Raw genomic sequence first — 12,885 nt, forward strand, 5'->3', positions numbered from 1 at the left:
ATATCACGAATATGTGATGAAGTGTGCTTGAAAGTCAGTCCGTTGATTTTGGGAGAGTTCAATGATGGGGCAAATGAATCCCTTCAGATTCAAGAGCCTGATGGTTGAGGGGTAATTACTATTCCTGAACCTAGTGGTATGGGTCCTGATACTCCTTTACCTTCTTCCTGATGGCAGCAGCAAAGAGAGCATGACTTGGGTGGCGAGAGTTGCTTTCCTGTGTAGATGCACGCAATGGTAGGAGGGCTTTACCCATGATGGACTGGGCCGAATCCACCATTATTTGTGGGATTTTCCATTCAAAGGCATTGGTGTTTCTATCTCAGGCTGTAATGCAGTCAGTCTATATACTCTCCACCACATACCAATAGAAGTTTGTCTGTCAAAGTTTCAATGTCATGCCGGATCTTCGCAAAGTTCTAACAAAGTAGAGGCACTGCTGTGCTTTCTTTGTAATTGCACTTACATGACCCCAGGACAGGTCACCTGAAATAACACCAAGGAATTTAAAGTTGCTGACCCTCTCCACCTCTGATCCCTCGATGACCTCATGGATCTCTGGTTTCCTCCTCCTGAAGTCTATAATCAGCTCCTTGGTCTTGCTGACATTGAATAAGAGGTTGTTGTTGTGGCACCACTCAGACAGATTTTCAATCTCCCTCCTACATGGTGATTCATTACCACCTTTGATTCAGCATATGATAGTGGTGTCGTCAGCAAACTTCAGTATGGCATCGGAGCTATGCTGAGCCACACAGTCATGAGCGTAAAGCAAGTAGAGCAGTGGGCTAAGCACACAGCTTTGTAGTACAGCTATGCTGAAGGAGAGTTGTGGAAGAGATGCTGTTGCCAATCTTAACGAACTCGAGTCTACAAATGAGGAAACCAATCCAAATCCACAGAGTTACTGAGCTCAAGGTCTTGAAGCTTATTGATTAGTTTTGAGGGGATGATGGTATTGAATATTAAGCTGTATTCAATAAAGAGCATTGTGTTGTTTGCATTGTTGCTGCCCAGACTTTTCAGGGTTGAGTGAACAACCAATGAAATGGCATTTGCAGCAGACCTGTTGTGCCAGTAGATAAATCGGAGTGGATCCAAGTTACTTAGAAACATAGAAAATAGGTGCAGGAGTAGGCCATTCAGCCCTTCGAGCCTGCACCGCCATTCAGTATGATCATGGCTGATCACCCAACTCAGAATCCTGTACCTGCCTTCTTTCCATACCCCCGATCCCTTTAGCCACAAGGGCCATATCTAACTCCCTCTTAAATATAGCCAATGAACTGGCCTCAACTGTTTCCTGTGGCAGAGAATTCCACAGATTCACCACTCTCTACGATAAGAAGTTTTTCCTCATCTCGGTCCTAAAAGGATTCCCCTTTATCCTTAAACTATGACCCCTCGTTCTGGACATCCCCAACATTTGGAACAATCTTCTTGCAACTAGCCAGTCCAATCCCTTTAGAATTTTATACGTTTCAATAAGATCCCCCCTCAATCTTCTAAATTCCAGAGAGTATAAGCCTAGTCAATCCAGTCCTTTATCATATGAAAGTCCTGCCATCCCAGGAATCAATCTGGTGAAACTTCTTTGTACTCCCTCTATGGCAAGGATGTCTTTCCTCAGATTAGGGGACCAAAACTGCACACAATACTCCAGGTATGGTCTCACCAAGGCCTTGTACAACTGCAGTAGTACCTCCCTGCTTCTGTACTCAAATCCTCTTGCTATGAATGCCAGCATACCATTTGCCTTTTTCACCGCCTGCTGAACCTGCATGCCCACTTTCAATGACTGGCGTACAATGACACCCAGGTCTCGTTGCACCTCCCCTTTTCCTAATCGGCCACCATTCAGATAATAATTTGTTTTCCTGTTTTTGCCACCACAGTGGATAGCCTCACATTTATCCACATTAAATTGCATCTGCCATGAATTTGCCCACTCACCCAACCTATCCAAGTCACCCTGCATCCTCTTAGCATCCTCCTCACAGCTAACACTGCCACCCAGCTTCGTGTCATCCGCAAACTTGGAGATGCTGCATTTAATTCCCTCGTCTAAGTCATTAATATATATTGTAAACAACTAGGGTCCCAGCACTGAGCCTTGCGGTACCCCACTAGTCACTTCTCAGGCAGAAGTCGATATGTTTCACCACCAAACTCTCAAAACACTTCGTCACTGTGGATATAAATGCTACAGGATGATAGTTATTGAGGCAGGTTACCATATTCTTCTCAGGCACCAGTATAACTGAAACCTGCCTGAAGCATGTGGGTACCTCAGACTGCAGAAGTGAGAGGGTAATGACCTCAGTGAACACTCCAGCCAGTTGATCAGCACAGGTCTTTGGTACTCAGACAGGTAACCTGTCTGAGCCGAATGCTTTCGGTGAGTTCATTCTCTTGAAGGATGCTCTCACATTGGCCTCATAGACTGAAATCACAGGGTCATATGCTCCCTCCTCCTGGTTTTAGTTAAGAATCTAGCAGCAGAGCTCTGAATGAGTTGAAGTTTGTCAATAGATTGTTTCAGAAGACCAGTAAGAAGTGCATTGCATTAATCTAGTCTATTCAATATGAAGGTGTGATTTAGTTTTTGAGTACCATTACGTAACAGAAACAGAGAACATAGAAATTTACAGCACATTACAGGCCCTTCAGCCCACAATGTTGTGCTGACCATGTAAACTACTCTAGAGACTGCCTAGAATTTCCCTAGCGCATAACCCTTTATCTTTCTCAGCTCCGTATACCTATCTAAGAGTCTCTTAAAAGATCCTATTATATCTACTTCCACCACCACCGCTGGCAGTCGATTCCATGCACCCACCACTCTATGTGAAAAACTCAGACATCCCCTCAATTTCCATTTCCAAACACCTTAAAACTATGTCCCCTCATGGTAACCATTTCAGCCCTGGGAAAAAACCTCTGGCTATCCACATGATCAATGCCTCTCATCATCTTCACCTAACTAAATGCAGTATTTCTTAAGTGTAAGATATCACTGGCTAATTTCCTTCTGTGGGATCTAAAATTTAAATCTGAATCAAGGCTAACACCCAGGCTTGTTACTTTGATTTTATCCCAAGTTTATCAGGAGTTTTATCTCTTTTGGCTTTGAGACCAACTAAAAGTATTTTAGTTTTAGTTTGATTTAGTTTTGGAAATTCTTGCTCATCTATTTGTTTATTGCAGCTATACTAGAAGTCAGAAAAGATAAAGTGTTATCATCATCAGGCTCGATGGAGTGTACAGTATAACGTGTCGTCCACATAACTGAAAATAAAGTTTATGCTCTCCAATGATGTCTCCTAAGAGAAGAACGAAAAAGGAGAAGAGTAGGGGACCAAGACAACTTCCCTGAGCAACTGCAAAAGGTACATTTTACCTCTTACAAAATAGTCTTCAAAACAGATGTAAAATTTTCTCTCCAAGACATATGAATGAAATCAATTAAGGCAACTACCAGGAGAACATTGTGGGCAATTGTGTCAAAGGCAGCACTTAGATCTAGAAGAATTAGAACGGAGACCCTGTTGGCATCAATGCTGAGCCCAAGGTCGAGTTTTTTTCTAAGTGCCGAAACTATGGATGCATCTTCCCAAGATCACTGAGAACTTCGATCTCATCTTGAAATTGGAATCCTTTGTATCTATGCATCAGAGTTACATGTAGCACAACCCATGCAAAAAAATACACCTTCTTTCATTTACCTACTCCCCTTTGCATCTCCTCACCTGAAGCTACCTCATTCCTCCGATCCTGCGTTAGATGACTTGTCAGTTCTTACCTCTTGAACTGGCTGTTCCTGTTCAGTCAAGATGTTCGTCCACAAGATGCTGCTTTCAGGTCTCCCGTGTTCAGTAGCTAATTAGGGAAGATGACAGCTGCTTGGTCATCATGAGAGGCTACTGCACAAACAGGAAAAAAATATGTTAGATGAAGAAAAATAGTGGGACTCTGATGCAGGTTGGGGAAACAGGAAAGTTAATTGTTAGTTTTGCATTCAATGCACAATAGCAAGGCTAATACATTATATCTTTTTTTTAAACTGCGATCTTCAAATCATGTTTCAGTTAGGTAAGTTTCCTAACAAAATGAACAGCATCAATATGTACGAGGGGTGATTGATAAGTTTGTGGCCTAAGGTAGATGGAGTCAATTTTATAAAACCTAGCACATTTATTTTCCAACATAGTCCCCTCCCTCGTACGCACACTTTGTCCAATGGTCGTGGAGCATACAGATCCCTTTGTAAAAATGGTCCACATCAGGGGTGATTGATAAGTTCGTGGCCTAAGGTAGAAGGTGCTCTCATTACGTGCACGAGCAGTTCAACTCTGAGTGAAAATGCAGAAAGTTTGAAGTTAATAACTCATCTTCTTCTACCTTAGGCCACGAACTTATCAATCACCCCTGCTGTGGACCACTTCTGGAGGTCCAAGACACTGACTTCTACAAAGAAGGGATCCGTATGCTCCACGACCACTGGACTAAGTGTGTAAATGTAGGAAAAATAAATGTGCTAGGTTTTCTAAAATTGACTCCTTCTACCTTAGGTCACAAACTCAATCACCCCTCATATAAGAAAGTTTGTGTAGTCCATCTTAAGCAAACCATTTTAGCTAAACTGATTACTACATGCAAGGGGAATTTGCTCTGAACAGTGCATCTCAGCCACGTACAGCTATTTAACCACGGCTCACCATGAAATGGGGATTTAGGGCTAGAGAGAAATGTCACACGAGGAATTGAAACCTTGGGCAACTTAATCATAATCATATTGAATGGCAGAAGCTGGAAGGGTTGGATGTCTTAACACATTTTCTTGTGTTCTTATGAAATTATAACATGATTCAAAATAGGGAGGAACACTGAATAGTTAATAGTGTAACAGTTACTTGAAAACAATTCAAAGCTTCTCAGAGACTAAGCACTGAAACTGTATGGCACACTATCCACAATAATGAATTTGTAAAATCAAAGAAGGTACATTCAATCCTTTATTAAGAAACTTGCTAAACGAACATTCTTGAAACAATAAAACACCAAATGAGATTAAAACTTGCAATATTATGAGCTAAACAGTATTAGCATATTTAAATGTACTTAACCCAATTGTTCTTAAATGTGTTTAAGAATACTTAAGCAGTCGACAAAAAAAAGTCATTCCCCCATTCCCTGGCTATGGCAAACTAAACTGAACTAAAGACAAAGCATGAATATACAAATAAACTCTTTGTTTCTCCCAGGCCCCAACCCAAGGGACAAACTACCCATAATAAGCACACAACACAAAATACAATAGAGACAGACAGAAATAGATACATGGGTCCTACACATGGGAAAATATGACCCACAGCTCCATGGACCCAGGTTCAATCCTGACTCAATTAATACACATTTCCCCCCAAGTCAACCCATGTCTTCAATGCACACCAATAACTCCACACATCCCAAAGAAATATAAGTAGGTTGTAGATTATTGTAGCTAAGTGGATAAAGAAAAAGTGTTGATGCACGAATGGGAGCAAATAAAATGGATGACAGAGAAATGAGAGGATTGATGGGATTGTCCAGTGGATTGCCAGCATGGACCTGATAGACCAAGTTGGCTTCCTCTGTGTGGTAATAAGTTTAAAACCGCAAATTCAGAGTGAGCTTGCAGGTTTGCCTTGACTTAGCCATCTGAGTGAGACTAGTCCAAAACTGGAAGGCAGAGAATGAAATTCCTTCTGAAACCTGAAGTGTAATCAGTTTTATTATTTAATGAAGACTTGAGATCACATTTACATCCACCTTTTCAAATAAATTACGCCTCTGAAATGACTCAGATGCCTCAAGTAAATGTATCCCAGAGTAGGTACTGAGCAGATTGTAGCAAAAGGAAAGGACTCAGTGAGGAGGATACTTTCAGCCCAATGTCTAACACTAAGTGAAGCGGACCGCACCAAGATATTTTTTTTTTGGCGTGTGCGTGCCTGTTCGTCTGTGCGCGCGGCAGCGTGTGCGTGCATGCATGTGCGATTTTTTCACGCCTTTACAAGGCGCAGAGTGAAACAGAGAGAGACTGTGTGGCGCGCCACTCGTCACACAGACATTTCGCAGTATTTTTCCCTTTATTTTACGAGGTTGAGTTGAGATCTCGACACTCAACCCGGCATGGATGGAAAGCGTACTCGGGAGCGGCTCCGACTGGATTCAAACCCCGGAACCTTCATTCCAGAATCTGGCGCTGATGTCATTGCACCACTAGCCAGCCCAAGACAGCACTAAGATAAAATATAAACGCTTTCCAAGTAAAAAGGAATGATAGTCAGAAAGTCAGTGACAGAAAAAAAAACAAATATTGAATGAAAATTAAACAAAAAAAAACAAAGGGAAGGAGAAAAGACTCCTGCCTGTTAAAGGACATTTTATTCATTTACAGATACAGCATGGTAACAGGACCACATTGCCCAATTACACTCATGTGACCAATTAACCTACTAACCTATGACTTTGGGAAATGTGAGGAAACGAGACCACCCATAGGAAACCCACACAGTCACAGGGAGAACACACCAACTCCTTGCAGTCAGTGGTAGAATTGAACTGAAGTTGCTAACACTGTAATAGTGGTATGCTCCTGTGCGCCCCCAATTATCATTGTTCCACAAATTCATTAACTCTTGCATTCCTCCATATTTTAGGCAGGCAGCAAAACCAAAGAAAATTTTTAAAGTTTTGTTGGAGAAGAATATCAGGATGTGATTGGACCAAGCCTGATGTTGCAAGATCTGAAATCGTTCCACTCCTGAAAGAAGTGGTATTGCAAAGTGATGACGAAGGGTCTCGGCCTGAAACGTCGACTGCGCCTCTTCCTATAGATGCTGCTTGGCCTGCTGCGTTCACCAGTAACTTTGATGTATGTTGCAAAGTGATAGCAAGTTTGCCAAAGTTACATCAAAAGAATATTTCCTCCTCTTCACAGAACAGTTCATCATAATGACATGAACCTTTGGCACTGACAAAACAGCCAGAAGGCAATCTTATTCTAGGAAAAAAGGCAAACCCAGTACTGATTTCAGCAGCAGCAAACCCCAAATATCAAACAGCCAACCATGCTACTTTAGTGGATAGATAAGATACCCGATTTCCACGAACAGAAAATGCAGCATAATCCATCTAGCAAACGTGCATTTCTCTGATAAATGGGGAGAAAAGCAGAAAGAATCTAAATTAAGGCTTACAGAGCAAGAACAACCGATCATAGTGAACAGCTTGCGGAAAGGACAAAGCACGCTTAATGAAAAGAAGTGCCAGCCACTAAAAGCCAGAACTTATACAATGTCAAAGGAAATTTATGAAATTTATGAAAAGAAACATATCCGCATCAGATCAGATGAGATTAAGATTCCTCAGTGAGAAACAAGAATGAATGGCAGGTGAAAACAAGCCTGTTCAGCCAACCACACCCACACCCACACCTGGCTCGGAGCCCTCTGTTTTATTTGTCTAGACAGTTATTTAAATGCCGTCAGCGACTCTACTTCCATGACTGTCATGAGCAGTACATTTCAGGTACTCACTGTTCAGCCCTGGTGAAAGGTTTCCTTCAGATGCCCTCTAGATCTTCTACTCTTTACCCTTAATCTGCTTCTTCAGCAGAATCTAATTTTTCCTAAAGCATGGTAATCAGAACTGGTGTTATCTGACCAATATTTTTATGAAGTTGAAGTATAAGCTCCCTGATTTTGTATTTACTGTTCCAACGAATGAAGGGCAATATCCCATTTGGCTTCTTATCTACCTGAACTGCTCCTTCAAGGGTCTTTAGATTTGTATACCATGACCCCTTCATTCCTCAATTCTCCCTAGGACTTTACCTGCCAAGATGCAAGGCCTAGTTCCATTGGTATTTGGAAAATGCAATACCTTAGGCTTAAACTCCAACTCCATTTTTCAGGCTATTGCATAAATCATATTGATTATCAACTGCAGCCTAAAACTATGGTCAAAATTTCCACCAATCTTCAGTCATCTGTGAGCTCACAGATCACATCTCCTACATCCACATCTGCATCATTCATGCCTATCACAAGTCCCAACACTAATCTCTGTGGAACAACGTTAAACACAAAAATAGTCCTCTACCATCACTCTGTCTACTACCGCCAGCTACTTTTGGATCCAATTTTCAAACTTGCCTGACATTCAGTGAGCCTTAACACTTTGGATCAGGGAGAGCAACAAAATATACAACAGAATTATCACTGCAGGAAAAATTAATTTGCAGGGCACATTAGTATTCATAATTAACTCGTTATACTCTAAATACAACTAGTACCCTGCAAATCAATATTGGGATATATGGGGTTCCAGGGAGGGGTAGCACCTCCGATGAAGGAGCTTGCCGTGCCCAGTCTGGGCCAGATCACTCTCCTTCGGTCCACAAATGGGCACTCAGCCCTCACCTGTGGCTTCAAGTAGCTGTTTGCATGCAACAGCAGCCACAACCACTTCAGCAGGCGGGCTAAACCAGGCAAGGGTAACTGGCCACCTCATACCCTGGTGAGTGAGGAATATGCCTCTCCCAGCCTGTGAAGACAGCTCCGGCAGACTGGGCAGATGAGATCTGCAGTGGGATCTAATGGCCAGGAAGGCGGTACTGCACGGCTCCATGGAGAGCAAAAAGCACGACAAGGCACAGTATAGGCCATGGTCATCCACTGACCCCAGTTTGTGATACTTGCTCATACTACTGGACTTAATCTCCTGAGGTCAAGACAGTGGGACTGCCCCAGTGCAATGGCTTTTCCAGTTTAAAAATGCTTGCACACAGTTTTCCTGTCATTGCTGGACATGACGGACAACTCCCAACCAACCAACACAGCATTATAAATATCACAAAGTAAGGAATGAAATAGAAAGCATGATTAAGAACCAAAAATATCAAGAACTAAACAAAAGAAATATTTTGATAACAATTTGAAGAACAATGTCACATAAATACACAATTAAAATCAGACATTAAACAATTCCACAAATGTTAAGATTCTAAATTTAATGAATAAAACCAATAAATTTTGGCATCTGTATCAAATGGGTTTCTTTTGAAATGTGCAATAATTCTGATAGAAGAAATAAACAACTTTACCACAGAACCAAATATCATATCACCAAACAGACATAGCCCAGATAGCAACGCATTCCAGTGGAACGCCTGATGGACTTAACAGACGGCACCTGTTAAGAAGGCAGAAGGTACAAAGAAAAATACTACTTAAGCCTGATTGTTAAATTTGCAATTCCATTCAGATCAATAGAGTAAAACTCTGATAAGCCCTATCCGACTATTCATGATGGTTGGCATCAAGCTAACCAGGTGACATTTCCTGTGCTCCCTTCCAGCTCACTGGGGATTCAACTCCTCTCACTCTTTTCAAATTCACCAGGACCCCAGAAAATTTTATCAACATCTAAATCTAACTCATCTGTGTACCTTCAAAAAAACAAATGAACTGTAAGAGCATTAGGATTTTAATATTAACATCCCAAGGTACAGGAGATCTCACAGTCCAGCAGACAAGTCCCAAGTTGGTGAAGGGTTTCAACCCAGTACTTCCCCCTACCCCAATATCTGGCTTCACCTATCACCTTCTGACTTGTCCTCCTTCCCCTCCCACTGCTTTCTTATTCTGGCATTAACCCCCTTCTTTTCCAGATGAAGGGTATCGCCTGAAATTTTGACTGCTTATTCATTTCCATAGATGCTGCCTGGCCTGCTGTGTTCCTCCAGCATTTTGGGTGTACTGCTCAAGGATATGCTTAAATTAAACATTTTCTGGACAAAAATTACAGCACCTCCAGTGACTCTAAAGAATATGTGGCCCAAGGCCACCGTAGGAGCCTTCAAAATAACACTGAGAAAAACTCAAGTCCTTTCTTAAGAAGCACCATAGAAACCCTGCTCATGTGGCAGACTGTACATACAAATTTACAAACTTTCCAGATTAGCAGTGTTAACCACTTTAGAAGTCACAAAACCATTCTGCAGCCAAGTCATTCATGATTCATTTCATAGAACAACTGACAGTTTAAGCAAATTCTAGTTACTTCATAGCAAAGGACTGCTCAGTGCTCAGAAATCACAATGTCTGATACTGTGTACCGACCATCATTTTTTTGACAAACAGCACGGAAACAGACAACTGGTTCTCAATGATTAAGTTTCTGGACTAGGAGCCAAAGGAATGAACCATTCAAACCCAAATCTGACAGCTGGAGAATTTAAATTAATTAAATATAAAGTTTTAAAAACACAAGCTAGTTTCAGTCATGAAACTAAGGTCATTGACCATGAAACCTCTGGATGGCTTGCAAAAAATCTATTTTGTTCACTCATATTGTATTTCAGAGAACAAATCTGTTTCCCTTACCTGATCTGTCTACATGTGACTCCATAGCACTTAATGTGATTGATCTTGACCACATCCTCTGCTCCGGGCAATGAAGAATCGAGGATATATGCCAGAGACAACCCTTAAGTATTTTATTGCACCTACTGTCCTGTCACCAAATGTTTGTTCCCTTGATGGAACTCACAGGAAGGCAAGCAGCTAGATGAATCATAATCAAGCCAGATGTTGTAGGAAGCTACCACTCTGTGGTCTTTCAGAACCTTATCACCCACAAGAACTGAGTAGTATCGCCAATTTACTACAAGGGCAAAGCAAAATTCTAAATCAATCTGAGTCTGATAGGTTAAAAGGAGCAAATTCATTAATGACACAACAGGCACACAAGATCTTTTTTTTTCTAATCTTTTGTACGTCTTTAGCTGCAATATCTCGATCTCACCAAGCAACATTGTGATCTAGATAAAAGTGGGACGAGGGAGAGAGAGAGAGGGAGAGAAGGATATGATACATCATAGTTTTATCATCAACTTTGTCAATATTCTTGCAAACAGTAATTCACAGAAAATACAGTTAATATGCTTGACATCAAATTACATGACATTTTTGTTCATTTAAACTCTATGCTTGAAAAATTAAATGAAACAGCATTTAATTCCAATGGTACTCATTTTTAAATTTAACCCTTATTACTCTGAAACACCCATTTGTTTTAAGATTAATTAGATAGTATTAATCAGCAATTTGAAATTCAGATTTAATTTCTCAGTTGTAATGAAATTAGCTACAAAATATAGCAGACTCATTGATATATCACGGATAAACATCTGATATTGTTTCAGATAAAGAACCAGAGTAATTAGGAAATAGAATATTTAATAGCGCCATTTGTGAAGCTGTGATTATAAAAATTTTACAACATAGATCATAGGGATCACAGCCATACAGCACAGAAACATGCCCGTTAGCCCATCAGATTCCTATCAGCCATCATACACTTATCCCAATTTAATCTCCCCACATTTCCAATAACTCCCTCCACCACACCCTGGATTTCTTTTTTTTTTAATTTTATTTTTATTTGGATAAGGAGTTCACAATTATCATGTACTTTTTTCACACATATAACCTTTTCCATTTTTTTTATATGTATAAAACTACAATTATTTATACATTCTTAAGTACACATTGAGATGATATAAAAGCAAAATAAACATTTAAATAGATAATTATGTACTGTGGTAAATCTAACCTATTAGGCTAAGTAATGAAATTAGTTGTTAAGAAAAATGGTAATAATAGTTTCCATACAACCCTTCTGTACCATTTCCACTGGTCCAAAATGTTGCATACAAGCCTATATACCAACCACTGTAGGTGTTTATATCCCAATTTGTTCGTGCTTGTTCCTGCCCGCAGACATAATTATCCAATCCCTATGTACTTCTTTACTTAATTTTTTCTTTTTTTTTTATCCCTTTCCCAAATCTTTCCCTTTACTTGTGTTAATTCTCTATTTTCCAAAAAAAAACAACAAACATTTAGACTAGGGGTGCTTACGTTAGCAATATTACTGTGTTGATGAGAAGAGCAATATAAATCATTAGGAGAGTCATCTAAAGTCTGCTCGCATTGGGGTTATATATTCAATCCATTTATTCCAGATTTGATAAAATGTTTCTTTTTGAGTTCTCAGGGAGTAGGTCAACTTTTCCATTTTAAATATTTCCAAGATAATTTCGTACCAATCTTCTAATGTAGGTGGTATTGGATTTAGCCATTTTCTAGTGATAGATTTCTTACTTGCCGCTAAGAGGGCCTGCAGCAACTTTATATCTTCCTTCTGTTCAAGGAACAATACATGCCCCAAATAGAGCGTCTCAAAGTTCAGAGGTATCTGGGACCTAAGTACCTTAACTAATGTTCTATGAATACCTTCCCAAAATAGACTTAATTTAGGGCAATCCCAGAAAATATGAAAATGATTTGCCTCCTTAGAGCCGCACCTTCTCCAACACATCACATTTGTATCTTTATATTTTTCCTGATATGGGGTCTTGAAGTATCTTATAATGTTTTTCCAACAATGTTCTCTCCAAGTCAAAGAATTAGTCGAGGACCATTGAAAGCTGCAGATTTTCCCCCAAGCCTCCTCTGAAAGTACCAACCCCGCTTCTTTCTCCCACTTCTCTTTAATATACAGTGTATTTACATTTTTAGCATGGGAGAGTGCATTATATAGGCGAGAAACTGATTTACTAGGTATTGAACTGCGAGCCGAATTCAGAATCTTGAAAAATTCTAATTCTACTGTTGATAGGTCTGTATATCTACAACTCTGGTTAACATAGTTTCGTATTTGAAGGTACCTAAAAAAGTCATTATGTTCTAGGCCATGTTTGTCCTGCAGGATTTGGAAACTTTGTAATACTCTTTTATCTATAAATGAGAGGTAGGTTGTAAGACCTTCCTT

General features: G+C 40.2%; 1 protein-coding gene across 9 annotated transcripts in view; it reads right to left on the bottom strand.

Moving 5' to 3' along the window:
* The window catches only part of plcb4a (phospholipase C, beta 4a), a 572,877-nt gene that overhangs the window by 494,344 nt on the left and 65,648 nt on the right, over positions 1–12,885 (bottom strand). For 7 of the 9 annotated variants that reach the window (XM_063056175.1, XM_063056173.1, XM_063056183.1 and 4 more), the window contains exon 3: positions 3,803–3,923. The exons of 1 other annotated variant lie outside the window; for it this stretch is intronic. The gene's annotated coding sequence lies outside the window, so the exon portion shown is untranslated. The remainder of the gene's footprint in view (positions 1–3,802; positions 3,924–12,885) is intronic. One more of the 9 variants, XM_063056174.1, reaches the window with a different exon arrangement.

The sequence above is a fragment of the Mobula hypostoma genome, chromosome 8 (assembly GCF_963921235.1).
Source record: "Mobula hypostoma chromosome 8, sMobHyp1.1, whole genome shotgun sequence".
Lineage (NCBI taxonomy): Eukaryota > Metazoa > Chordata > Chondrichthyes > Myliobatiformes > Myliobatidae > Mobula > Mobula hypostoma.